This window comes from Styela clava, chromosome 8 (assembly GCF_964204865.1).
Source record: "Styela clava chromosome 8, kaStyClav1.hap1.2, whole genome shotgun sequence".
Taxonomy (NCBI): Eukaryota; Metazoa; Chordata; class Ascidiacea; order Stolidobranchia; family Styelidae; genus Styela; species Styela clava.
Genome location: NC_135257.1, coordinates 18,274,012 through 18,287,913, shown reverse-complemented (window position 1 = coordinate 18,287,913; position 13,902 = coordinate 18,274,012).

Genomic DNA, 13,902 nt, shown 5'->3' with positions numbered 1-13,902 from the left:
TGAACGAAGCCTTTTTTTTCAAAAGATATGTATGCAAACAAAGTTGCTTTATAATCAATTCCTAGCCTCGTATGGTGGCCTCCTCGGGCTGCTTTGTGCCCCCACCGGCCCTCGGTTGAGAACCACTGGTTTAAGCAATGGAGAACAAAGTATTATACCTGACATAGGCAAACTAAGGCGTTCGGGCCAAATCCAGCCAGTTAAAACATGGTTTTAATTAAATAAAAATATTTAATTTAATGAGAGTTATTAATCAAGAATTTTGCTAATTTGATCAAATCAATTTTTTTATTACCAAAATTACAATTATTTATATTTTATAACTCAGTCAGACAATGAAAAAGTATATCATACTTGAAAATTGAAATGAAAATTTGAAAAAACTAGAGGATACCAGTGCTTCCGAAAGTGCTGAAAAAATGACAATTACATTGAACACAAAAACACTGTCTAGCTCAATGGGACAGTACTGGACATATAGAAGTACAGTCTAGTTAATACTATCCTGATAAGTAACTTAATAAAAGATTTACTAATCTTTTTCACATTTGAGTTTGCAGCAAACCGACGAATATCCGAAATATTCAAGTGTAATACTTTATCTAATAAATTGCCAAAAAAAATGAAAGAACGCATAATTTTAGATTTTTTAATTTTAAACCTTGATTTCAAATATCACTCAGAGCAAACAAATGAAAATTTATCTACCGGTAATAAATAAATTGGAGCAGACTAGACACCTCTCGTAAAATTTGAAATACAGTAGAGCACTGCAAAATCCATTTAATTAACATCCAATCTCTTTTCATACATATTATATAGGTGAAATTTGGGTAAATCCCATTGTATTTTTAGGGTAATACCAATGGACTGCGATATCACAAGATAAACATAGTCTTTGTTCCCATTTTTTTTATTTTTAACCTTTGATGTTGTTGAGAATGAAATTGTCTGTAAAATTACAGTATTATTTAAATTTTCTATCACAAAATATTCGATATTCTAATTTCTAGATAAATCATACCGGACTAGACAACATGGATAAATTGTCTATTGTCTGTTCACAATGGTTTAAAAATATTATTTGACCTTTGAACTGTTCTACTATTGTGACACCATACTTAGTCAATATCATACAACATAGATAAATTCTGTTAAACTGCCATGTTATAAAGATACAATGGCCCAATACTAAAATGGGCATTATTATCGGATATACCAAATATGTCATCGAACCGGCTTTTCTCTTCTTAGAAAAATGCTGAAATTTGATAAACACTCACAAATATGGCTCTAAAACAGTGGTTCCCAACCTTTAAAGCAGGGGTGTTCAACCTTTAATACAGAAGGGCCAGATACAAATAACTGGGTGAAACTGCGAGCCGCACCTTTATTTTACATAGGCTTTCTAGTGGGTGCCGTACTAGCTTGAACTATATTAAAAACTTCGCTCGCACTTCTCCGCGAGCCGCATAAGTTTTCGTTGCAGGCTGCATTTGGCCCACGGGCGCAGGTTGCACACCCCTGCTTTAAAGGCTTGTTGCCCCCTTCCGGAGGTTTTTGGCCCTCATGGCTTCCCTTCATTGCAGTTGTATTTATTGTGTTATTTCAATTGATAAATTCCAAATTCCAATATGTTCAAACAATTCATGCTCAACAAAGTGAAAACACCCTGTGAAATAACCTTATCAAGCAATGAAACTAGGAAGCACAGGGGGTTTTCTTGCCAAGGGAAACAAAAAATCAGTTTTATGTCTAGCATTGGGCCTCCCTCCAAATGCGCTGTGGCCTCTTCAGTAGGCCACTGGGCCGCCTCTTCAGTGGGCCACTGGGCCCCGCTTGGCAACCATTGCTTTGAAAGCTACAAGCTAGATAATGTTAATACAGCCAATATTACTGCAATATATGGAACATTAGAAAATGCTTATCAAGTAACACATAACTACCATCAACATTCTATAAATAGAAAGTGTAATATAAGTGCTCCATTTATGACTTGTGGCAAACATATTCAATCAATTACTGAATAACACCTTATAGTAAATATAAAAGGTAATAGAAGCCTGTAATGGACTTTACAATAAATTTACCATGTTAAATTTATAAGTCTCTTGCCCTAACATAGATCTACAATTTAAAAGGTAATTTTATTGGAAGTGGCATTGGCATGATTAGAATGAACACACAAAAATATGAAACAAATGAAACATGTCCGATTTCATAATCATTATAAAAAACAGTCACAATTAGACACAATATCACTATTATCATAAGTTATGGTTCTCATGCAATAGTCTGTGTTTTTAATGAAGCATCTGTCATCTGCATTAGTGTGTGGGTGTATTTATATAAGTTAGCTGTAAAGTAATTTGATTTGCTTCTAAATCTACTGAACACAAATAAGCAAGAAGAAAACGAAACAAAATTATTTGATATTATTTCAACTAAACCTAAAACTAGACAAAGTAAAAGGTGATGCAAAATAATAGAATGAACGTCAATTTGAACATATTCTAGACAGAACATAACTTTTGCGCAAGGCCTACTAGATTACTGAACTTCAAGGTACGATCATACACAAACAGAATGTATACAAAATTAAGAATTTACTTTGTTCTTTGGGAATTAAAAAAATTTATGGGTTCTCTTATTTTGGTGACCTAAACTATAAGCTAACTCAGACAAATCATAATATATTGCTTCCAAAATATGAAACAAAGATAACAGTGGAAGTACACCAGCTGTGAGACGTGTATTCCTCCATAATAATGACCACTAGACAGGAACTACTCCCAATTTAATTTTAGATAACACTATTTTACATATCACACTAGTATTAATGCAGGAAAGATATCGACTCAAATAATAAAAGGGTTAAATCCCTGGAACTGTTGGAAAGAATATTAATAGAATTAAGCTTAAATTGAATCAAGAATAAACGCTAACTGGATGATGTACATTTATTTTAAGAAGTAGAAACTACTATTTTTTGTTTCAACAGTGAAATAATGACTTATTAATAGACAACTATTAAGATATATCTGTAGTTAAAAATAGTTCATACATACAATATACAATTGAAATATAATAATTGTATGTAGAATCCAATAGAACAAAGCTATTTGGATAGGAATATCAGTAACAGTGGAACTAAAGACAACCAAATTCAACCTACAAGCAAAATCATGCATAAACTACGAGTATTACAGCTGTGGATTATAAGCCTTCTCAATTTAAGCATCAAGAATTCAATGGAACAAGGATATTTGAATATAAATGGCTATGACAGTAATACAAACAAAATGCAACTTCAGCAAAAACTGTCAATTGAAAATCTTCTTATAATACAAGCAAGAATTTTTCATCAACCTAAGTTTAAAAAATTTTTGAACATTCGTTGAAATAAGACCTTGTTAATAAAATGATAGGCTTTATTACCTATTATCAAGATACCACAGTAAACATAATACATTTTTGCTGATTGGCAATATAGATAAGAGACAACATTCAATACCCATAATGTTGCACCATACCCATGTGATATTACGCAATTTCTATTTACAGTGGTTTTAAGAAGCATTTACTGCAAAGAATTACCAGACTGAGTACCTAAAGGGGGAATTTATATTATTATTGAGCCACGTTTCACAATTTATTCTCTAGTATGTTGTCGATTAGTTTTTTTTTTTAACTTTAAACACTTGAAGCGTGACCAAATATGCCAACTTCGTGAAAAATATTTACTCTAAATAAATATTTGATCTCATTCATAGTAGGCGGATGTTTTTAAGAGTAATGCTGTTAGCAAAACAACAAAAAAAACGTGAAATCATACTGGTAAGCCCTATGATACATCAATAAAATATGTTTCAGTAAAAAAACAAGACAAAATTAGAACAAAAATCTAATTTTTTTTTGTCGGTGTGTGCTATATTACATGAATAATTTGTTTCCGTCAAAAACAAGTTGAATTAGATCACGAAGCGATTTTTACATATTCAATTGTTCACAGGCTATCGAGTCATATAATATCAAGTATTAAATATAATATAGCTATTTAAATGAGCAAAATATGAAATTATACCAGTAAATCTGATATTTCAAATAATATTCATGTCCAAGTGATTATCACTTCAGGTTCTATTATTTCAAAAATTGTCATTCGTAAGTTGAACAAAATGTATTGAAGAATCTGTTGAACATTAGCAGGATCCTAAATTGCCTTTTTCCTTTCGTTGAAAGTTTTATTCCTCCAGAATATTCCAGGTTTATATTATAATGTTAGTAACTGCTAAAAGTTAAATAAAGCATTAATTATGGAAAAATAGAAAAGGGAATTGTAATTTGGGGATTCTCCGTTTCATCAAAATCATGGAAGAAGGTTAGGAGTGGCATATGCAAAAATCGTTACCGGTATGCTATGCCCACTGGAAGTACTTGTGGTACTAAACTATACTAGACCCAAATAATGTTGCCCGCTTGATGTTTATTTTACTTTCTACAAAAAAAAAAAAAAAAAAAAAAAAATCATGGAAGAATATTTCACAACAAAATAAAAATGATGAACTTTTCGAAGCAATTTCTTAAGACAAGTATAAACCTATCCGGTTTAGCATATCTTATTGTTAGAGATGATTCTACTTTATTTATGTTTTAATTGTTCAAAATAATTACAAAAAGTCTTCAATTATTTGGAAATATAGAATTTCTTTGCCTTCATCAAAATGAAATTTATTTGTCCATTTTGTGCTAATACTGCCAATTTTACCTCTTATAATATATAATATAATGTTGCAAGTAGTCATGTTGCACATAAAATGTTGCATTTATGAAATGATTGGAAACATGTCACACACAGGAAATGAAAAAATAGTAACTGTATATATCAGACAGTGGTCTGTCTGCTGCTATTATTTACAATGTATTCAAGTTCAAATTCATTAGTCAGCATTAATCATAAAAACCATTCATATTCAACATCGATGCTAGGTAACTCCACCTATCAATGGAATTTCTACAATTTCCCACATGAATAGAACAAAAATTTCACATTGTTTGCATGGTCCATTGAAAATCAAAAACTTAACAGAAGTAATAATCGTTCTTGAATCTCATTATAAGTTAAATACACACAGAATGCAAAGACTAATATTAGAATAAGTATAATTACTTTAATAAAAATATGAGTAAGAATAAAGTGACAATATATTTACCGTATTTTCTCGACTATACGCCTATCACGAGAATAAGCCGACTCCCTAATAACAGCCTTAAAATAGTGAATTTATAAAAATCCGCATATACGCCGTTTCTACAAATCGTAACACGGCGCACGCATCTATTACAGTCAATTCAATGTTCAATTCAAATTTAATATTCAAATATCGCTAATCACTACTTTCTTGTATATGGCACACACATTCTAGCGCCGCTGTCCATATTTTGATTAAAACAATTTTCGATTATTATATTTTCTGTTTTATCGTAATGGAAGACAGCCCTTTGCGGCTCTAACTAAATTACTGCCAACATGAAAGGAATTAAATCAGCGCCGACTTGAAGTACCAAACGTATAACATGAGGACATTTTTGATTGAAAATATTTTATATTAACGTAGTCGAGATATTCTGAGCGGCAAGGGCAATAAATTTGGTTATTTTTCGCAAGTCTTCTCAAACATGATTGTGTAAGCTTCATATATGGGCTGATATATTTTATAATGTATGCCAAAGTGTCTGCCGATTATTTAATTGACTTTGTATACCAGCTGTTATTTGTCTTAATCCTTTTAAAAACAAAAACGTGGCCGGTGCAATGAACCACTTCCTGCCCGATAACGGCACTTCAGAAAGAAATCGGCTACCACGAAATAAAGTGATTGATTTATGACCCTTCCGTTTTGCTGATTCAGGAAAAAACGGAAAACACAGCTGTTGCCAAACCCATGGACGTACAGCACAGTATTTATCACACCATATTCATATGTTATTTCAACCTTTCAGTTACCGTAAGTGGTTGTTCAAAATTATGGGAATTACAGTTTTATTGTTAATAATTATTATTGTGTCATTACTTCAACAGCGTGAGCGATGTCATGCATGATGTGCCAGTAAATATTTCAATTACAACGGAAAGAGATAAGAGTGCTTATCAGCGCAACTAAAAAGGATAACATATCGTAAATGTGATTAAAATTCAGGCGTTAGTTGCTACGACGATTGCGCACAAATGATAACGTTTTGACCACGAGACGGCTGGCCGTAGATCAATGCTGTTGTTCTTATGCAAAAGATACAATCAAATACAAGCGTCACGTTTATGACAGACAATCACACCTCGACAAGGATCGCGTGTGTGCCTGCATGCTTTTATCGTGAGAACTAAGCATGGTTGGTAGCTGTTGCAATTACCGGCAGGTCAGCATGATATCATTTCGTTGCGTGATCAAAGTCTCCATGCGCGAAGGAGCCGATTTTTTTGGTGCTATCTGAGTTATGCGAGAATAAGACGGTCCCTTAGTTGGGCAACTTTTTTTTTGTGTTTTAAACTCGGCGTATTTGCGAGAAAATACGGTAGTTAAAATGGGATTGCCTCCATCATAAAATTGGAATTCCATTATATATCTACCTAGCAAGAGAACAGCTGGTTAGAGTAATAAGTAGATAACATTTTAGAAAATTTCCTCTAACATATTTTCACTATGAATAATAGTATTTTAGAATTAGACAACTTTAATTATTAGGAAGAATTGATAACTGTTGGGAAGTCTGATGAGCAGATTCCTTACAGATCACCAACTTGAGTATCTTTGTATAAATCCAATGTTTACAAATGAAGCCCAACACATTAGAATCCCTTAGTGATGGACATTTTCTGTAGCCTATAATAGGGGGTTGGGGAATATTAAACCTAATGTAAGTCTGATCTTAATACAACCAAATACTCCAATCAGTTAAATAGAAAATAACACGAACATGTTTGATACAGATATGGAGAAATGGCCAAAAATAACCCAATAATTACAGAAAAAATGAACGAAATATTCAATTTGTATTTTGTTTTGAATACAGAGTAGCCTATAACAATAAGATTATAACAATAATATTTATAAACTTGCACAAAATATCTCTGCATAGGAAAAATTAATTTTTATTCAGTAAGCATTTGTGATATGTTATTTCAAGTTTAACTAGACTCACAAATAACAGCAAAACCCTGACAATATTATTCACTCCAAAAACTTCATAGCTATCTATCTATGTCTGTTTATCCAGATTTTCATTCAAATGAGCAAATTCAATGCAGGAACCTGGCTACTTTGATTTGTACAAATAATGTCATTTGGTGGTGTAAAATTTCACCAATAACAATCTGCAACTGTGTGTTTACAAAGCATGTCTAATGTATATCCTCACAAATAAGTCGATCAGTGTGATCAGAGTTATGCGGGTATACGCCGCCCGTTTAGTTTGGTGACTTTTTTTTCTGAGTTTCAAACTCGACTTATATGCGATGATATACGATAATTTTTATAATAAAACTTTACTTAACTATCACCCAAACGGCTGTTTTTAGAAATATGAACCAGACAATAGCATTAATAATATCTTTGCTAATGTCAAAAATCGAGATTATGCAAGAAATGCAATTGCAAGACAATTGTGATTCGATCATATTACAAGGTCCCGGAAACAACAAAGTAATTCATCTTCCACCAACAAATGCCGGGAATGGAAAACAAACTGCTGTAATAACGTCTGACGCTGATACAGGAATATTCAAAGCACATACTCAATGACTAATTGAAAAGGATCAGTAATATAAACTTTGCCTGAGAAGTAATTTAAGCATGTATTAAAAGAAATCTTATTTATTTGAAGATTTAGGAATTAGGATTTTTAAAATATTACCTTGAAGCCAAATTGGAACTTTTGAATGAATATTAGATCTAATAACTGGAATAAAAAAAAAAATTTGTGCTTAATTTTAAAAAAATAGAGAAGGAATCAAAGGCATTGGTGGCAATGCTATACTGTTATGAACTTATGGATTGCTATAAACTTACTGAGTAGCGTAAATTCAATATGCAGTCGAAGAAACAAAATTTGTCTTGTTCTGTGGAGATTTTCAGATTTACTTTTTGGATGAACATTAGATCTAACTAGAAAAAAAAACTTAATTTATAATAAATTTACACGAAGGATTAGGGGTGATTTTAATATTTTAATTGCTGATAGTGGAAGGTGGAATTTGTCCTGATCTGTGGAAATTCACAATGTCTAAAGAATTTATTTTAGGCGCAGTTTGAATAAATTGAAATCAACACTATGTTTGATCTTGGAAAATTTTTATATTTTCCTGCAACGGAATGGTAGAAATGTTGCAACTTGCAACCACAGTAAATCAAAACCAAGGATTCGATTTGAAAAAAATTTAAAACAAGGTAGAAAGTGGGTTCTAAAATAATTGGCAATTATTGGAGAATCAAAGATATTAGATGAATCTTGAATTTGTAACAATGCTATGGATGGCTTTCGAGAAAATTTGTTATAGACCGAGTCATAATTTTTCCAGTTTAGAATACTGCATATCAAATGGATTCTGACATTAATATAAACAAGGAGAAGATTAAACAAACCATAGCAACAACTACAAAACATAAACAAGCCCAAAAAGCTTGTAAAAAAATAATCCAATCTTCACTTGAATCAACAAAATTCAACTTTTTTAAAAAGCAAACAGATACAGCCATAATATTGCATTCGCACTCATAGATAACTGGCAAAGACAGTAAATACAACACTTCTACAATTATGACCAAAGGTACAAAAACCTTGGGAAAAATTTCATAACCATGTATAATACTAATTTAAATCAACAAAATTCCTCAGGCATACAGCCATACCTATCAGCATAGGTATAAATCACATGATGGACGACTGACCTACTTTACAAATTCTGCCAACTACCTTACCAGCACACTATGATAAGGAAAGTAAACAAATCCTGCTGTATCATAACTAATGGAGTATCTTCATACAGGGCCATAAAACCAAGAAGGTTTTATCGATATAATATAACTTAATAATACAATAACAGGAAACAATTAATGCACTACAGCAAAATCCACAGTATAACAAGACACACCCACGAGACACCCAGAAATTTCCGAATGAATGAAGATATATATAACAAATAAATCTCCTGAATATATTTGTATAGGCCAAGCATGGAATATACATATCAGTAGGCACCTTGAATGGCCAATGCTTGGGTGAATCATATTATATCAATCATTTTCTAATCACTATGGTATGTACCATATTAGCACATTTCTAAAAGCTGGCACTATGAAATCAATGCTTCTTAGAATTATTAAGCCTATTCATCTGATGTATTACATTCAAACAATATATCTAATACTTGGTACCAGAAACAAGTCAGGAAATTGGTGATATTATCAGCATGTTTTGCATTAGCATTAGGATCCACAACAAATAAATTATATCTTCAATATCTAAATTTTGTTATGTGTTGTTGATAGTTTTCTAGCAACTTTATAACCATCCCTTATGAATGCCTTTCCTAATAAACCATTAATTTGGAATTTTATAAGCTATACTGTCCATTTCGCATGAAATATTCCTCGAAATTTGACTACTCTACTGCTGATTACCATATTTAAATTAGCTAAATGAAAATCTAAATAATCAATGAGATGCAACAACAAACTAACAATACCACAACTAATATTAATGCAGACTTATCTATATACATTTACCAATAACCATTATAAATACCCATCTTTCAAAATCGATTTGATATTAAGAATAGCTTTTCCCAGTGTAAAAAACTCATAGTTTTCATTGACAAGTCATCTAATGAAAGATAAATTACTGTCCAAATCTCTTTGAATAACACGAATCTAAATCCCCATATTTATTTCTCAAAGCAAAAATTATTGAATAAATATTAAACTTTTGTTACAAAAATTTCATTGCCAACATTGCTGTCATATCAATACAACGGGCGCTCCAGAAGTATGTGTACCAGTATGGAGGTAACTAATTTTGTTCGCCCACTTTACATCTGGTTGTGTTAAAGGACTGTAACCTATGGGCAGGGATATTTACTATACTCGTTATAGAACTAAAATAAGGAAAATCCGAATTAAATTATGCCCTAACCCTAACCTGGTACATATACTACGGGAGTACTATACCATGATCAAAATAACAATTTCCTAATGGAAAGCAATACCACAATCTATTCTAATATTAAAGCAGACTCGCCAGAAACAGATAAGTAATGACGTAAACCAAATGTTCGTACATTCCACAATGTGACAATCCACAGAACATTATAGAAGCAATTCCCACAAGTCCTATTAATGACGGCATACTGTGATGTGACGAAAGGTATGACCTTCCCTTATACGAGTCAATTAGGATAATTTAATTACTGAAAATAACAGTTAAGTTAATCTGTTTTGAAAAAATAAGTCTGATCGAAATAAAGCCGTGGTTCTTCCAAATGAAGATGGAAACAGTACTAATAGAAAACTTTCAAGCACCACTGATATTAATAAATATATTTTGAATTAACTTTGATCAACATCAACTGAAAATATGTAAACTTAACACTGCAAGGGAAACACTGTGACTTGGAAAGGCTATAAATTTTCATAAGCATAAGTCATACAGTAATTGAAAGTTTATGCATAAACAGCTGATATGGAGCATAACTTTGATAATGTCTCTAACTTCTGACAACACCATACAAAGATAGGCCTAACTTATTATTAACAAAAGGTCATTTTACTAGAAGACTAGACTGGGAGACTATGAGCAGATGAAAAGACTACAGTATTATTGTGAATCTAACATGCAACAATAAATTAGGCAAACTTCTATCCATAACCAGATAAAGGAATAAATTTCAACATATTCATTCAATATTAGATTGGTCTGAATCCAAATTTATCTTGTATCATCAAAGCGAAAAAGGGAAGCAACTCTGATATTTACAATTATTCTTACAAATGGCCAAACTGTATTTAAAAGCAGATTAAATCCATTTGCATAAGTAAAACCTTGAATAGCACCAAGCACCATTCCAACAAGCTGAAATGCAGACCTACACCAAATAAATATATCAGCCAACCTCCTTGATTTTACAAATTTTCATCTACATGGACAGAAAAAATAAATATTAGTATGCATGGCTAATTATGGCTCAGACCAGAAACAAGGTTAATCTAACTATCGGTAAGTGATAACTTGCTTGATATGACATACTTGGAATAAATAAAATAATAATATTGGTTTATTTTACTCCTTAAATATATTATAATATTCTCACAGACTTAATCAAAAACATTGGTTTAATACATGGGAGGCAATTTTATGATTATTTTAGCCAGGATACCGATTATTATTAACAAGAGAGTGATGTTGGAATTGAGGGCCAAAGCGAAGTAGTGCGGGTTTGTAATCTGTCACAGTACAACTACAGCAGTTTTTGAAGATGTCATTGCACATAAAAAACTAATCTCATATAACCCATAGGAAGTTATGAAATAAATGAAAGTAAATAGACATCTAGCGAAAAATACAATCTTTGACGACAGAAAATTTCAAAGCAATTGATCCAAGCAATTTTTCATACAGTAATAACATGAAGTAAATTTTATCAACAATAATTTACCTAACAAAACAATCCATGTGTACATCTCGTTTTCAACAACATACACTGGATAAAAGAAAGCTATGGATAATTTGTCTTCATAACTTGTTTTGAAAAACACACTAAATATACCAATGGAATTCTGCTGAATAACATGGAATTTGCATGCCAAAGTTTGCTTTGGATATTTAGAAACCAAAAACTTTGGAGACCGAACTTAAAATGAAGTTTGCAATTATAACACAACTATATCTAATGTAGCCATGCTCAAGACAAGTTGAATACATTCAAAATAATATTGTATAAGAACACCAAAAAACGAACACAAAAAATAAAATTGTCATGGCTGCCTTTTCATTTTCATAAAAAGCTGATATGATCCCAAATCTGTTTCTTTATTTGACTTATATTTAACAATGACAAATGTACAATTATTGAAGCAGTATCCCCTCGAAACGAAGTGGCAACTTGCTCAGAGCCATATTCATGGCAAAAAAAGAATTTTGACACATCTGATTAATATATTAAAATTAGTTTCAATTCATATTAAACTATGCAAAAAAAATATAATTGAATTGAAAAATATTTGCATGACGTGATCAGAAAACAAAGCTCACAATCAAACAGCCATTCATACGAATAATGATTTCCATATTGCTATTCCTTTTTACATAACCTTGCTCAAAATGAGGTTTGTGGGAAGTTATAATGCTAATTTCCACCTACTTGCAAATTGCATCAATAATAGACATTTTCACGTGGTTGTGTGGGACTCTTTGTGTATTCATAACACATTTGGTATATGCGTCACGACTCACAAGAATACTTAAAAATAATGTCTTATACTCTATAGCAGTGGTTCTTAAACTTTTTTGAGCGCGACCCAAATCAGAGTTTCACGAATACTCGCGACCCAATCCTAAATAACGCAAAATGTGTTTTAATGTTAGTACAGTTTGACTCAAATACAGACAACTATGTATTAGAAACAGTCCATTGACTCAGTGAGATTGATGAAACTGAAATTTTCTTTTCATTATATATTCAATACACACCTCTATTTTACTGAGCGCAATACGCAAGTTGTCACGGGAATCGATGCGATTGCGAGCCAAAAATCCTCGCTCGAACAAGTGCCTTGTCGCGAATTGTAGCAGAAACCTCGTCCGCTGTCCGTCGCAAACACGACATCCTAGCTGGCTTTTGATATCCCTCGCAATATACAACTTTTTACTCATCAAATGTGCACACACTGCTTCGTTCGCGATAAATGGTGACTCGAGATGAAGTCACATTTTCTCTAGATATTGAATAATTTAATGTTGAGATGCGAGCTTTTTCATTGCGTCGTCTATTACAATTTACATTACCAAAAAGACACCCGTTTTTAGTTATTTTAATCCACTAAGACGACATTCCGCGAGGTCAACACAACTACAAGCGACGTGCATGGTTACGGATGCCATAAAATAATACACGTGACTGGCATATCAGAATTGTGATGTAACAATGAGCTCAAGACAGTTCTTTCCGTGAATGAAACTTTATATTCCATTATTTTTAAATACCAGAGTTTAGAAGCTAAATTGAAACATTGGGAAAGCTGAAAATTCGTCCTTTTCCTCTTAGATTGCCCTTGCTTTGACGACCTTGTCGCGACCCACTTTTAAACCTTCCGCGACCCATGTTTGGGTCGCGACCCATACTTTAAGAACCACTGCTCTATAGCAACAGAAGAGCAGAATATTGTTCTAAATATTCCCAAGCTTTCACCATAACATTGACTAAAATAGTTTTTTTAAACCAACCAACCAGGGGTTACCTATTTTGAATTCAAATCTATTTTATTACATGTATATTGTTTGAACATATTCAAATAACTAAACAATAGGTTTACCTTTATTATTAAACTTGCTAAAATTTAAACACAATTTTATTTTGCCTGTATTAGGTTTACTTTTATATATAATTATAGTTTATGCATTTCTTCTCAAGTATCTGAGTATGACAACGGATTCCTTGCACCTCTGAATGTTTCATTCGGATTTCACCCCGTCGAAAAGGTTGGAAATCACTGCTCTAGATTGAATATTCAACCATGTAAGTGATGTAACGGTTAGAGGTATTGATATCTAATTTTAGCCTAGGGTATCGCTGAGTTTTTGAGACTATTTAATAATTTGATGACAACTAAATTATTTCATTTACAACAATTT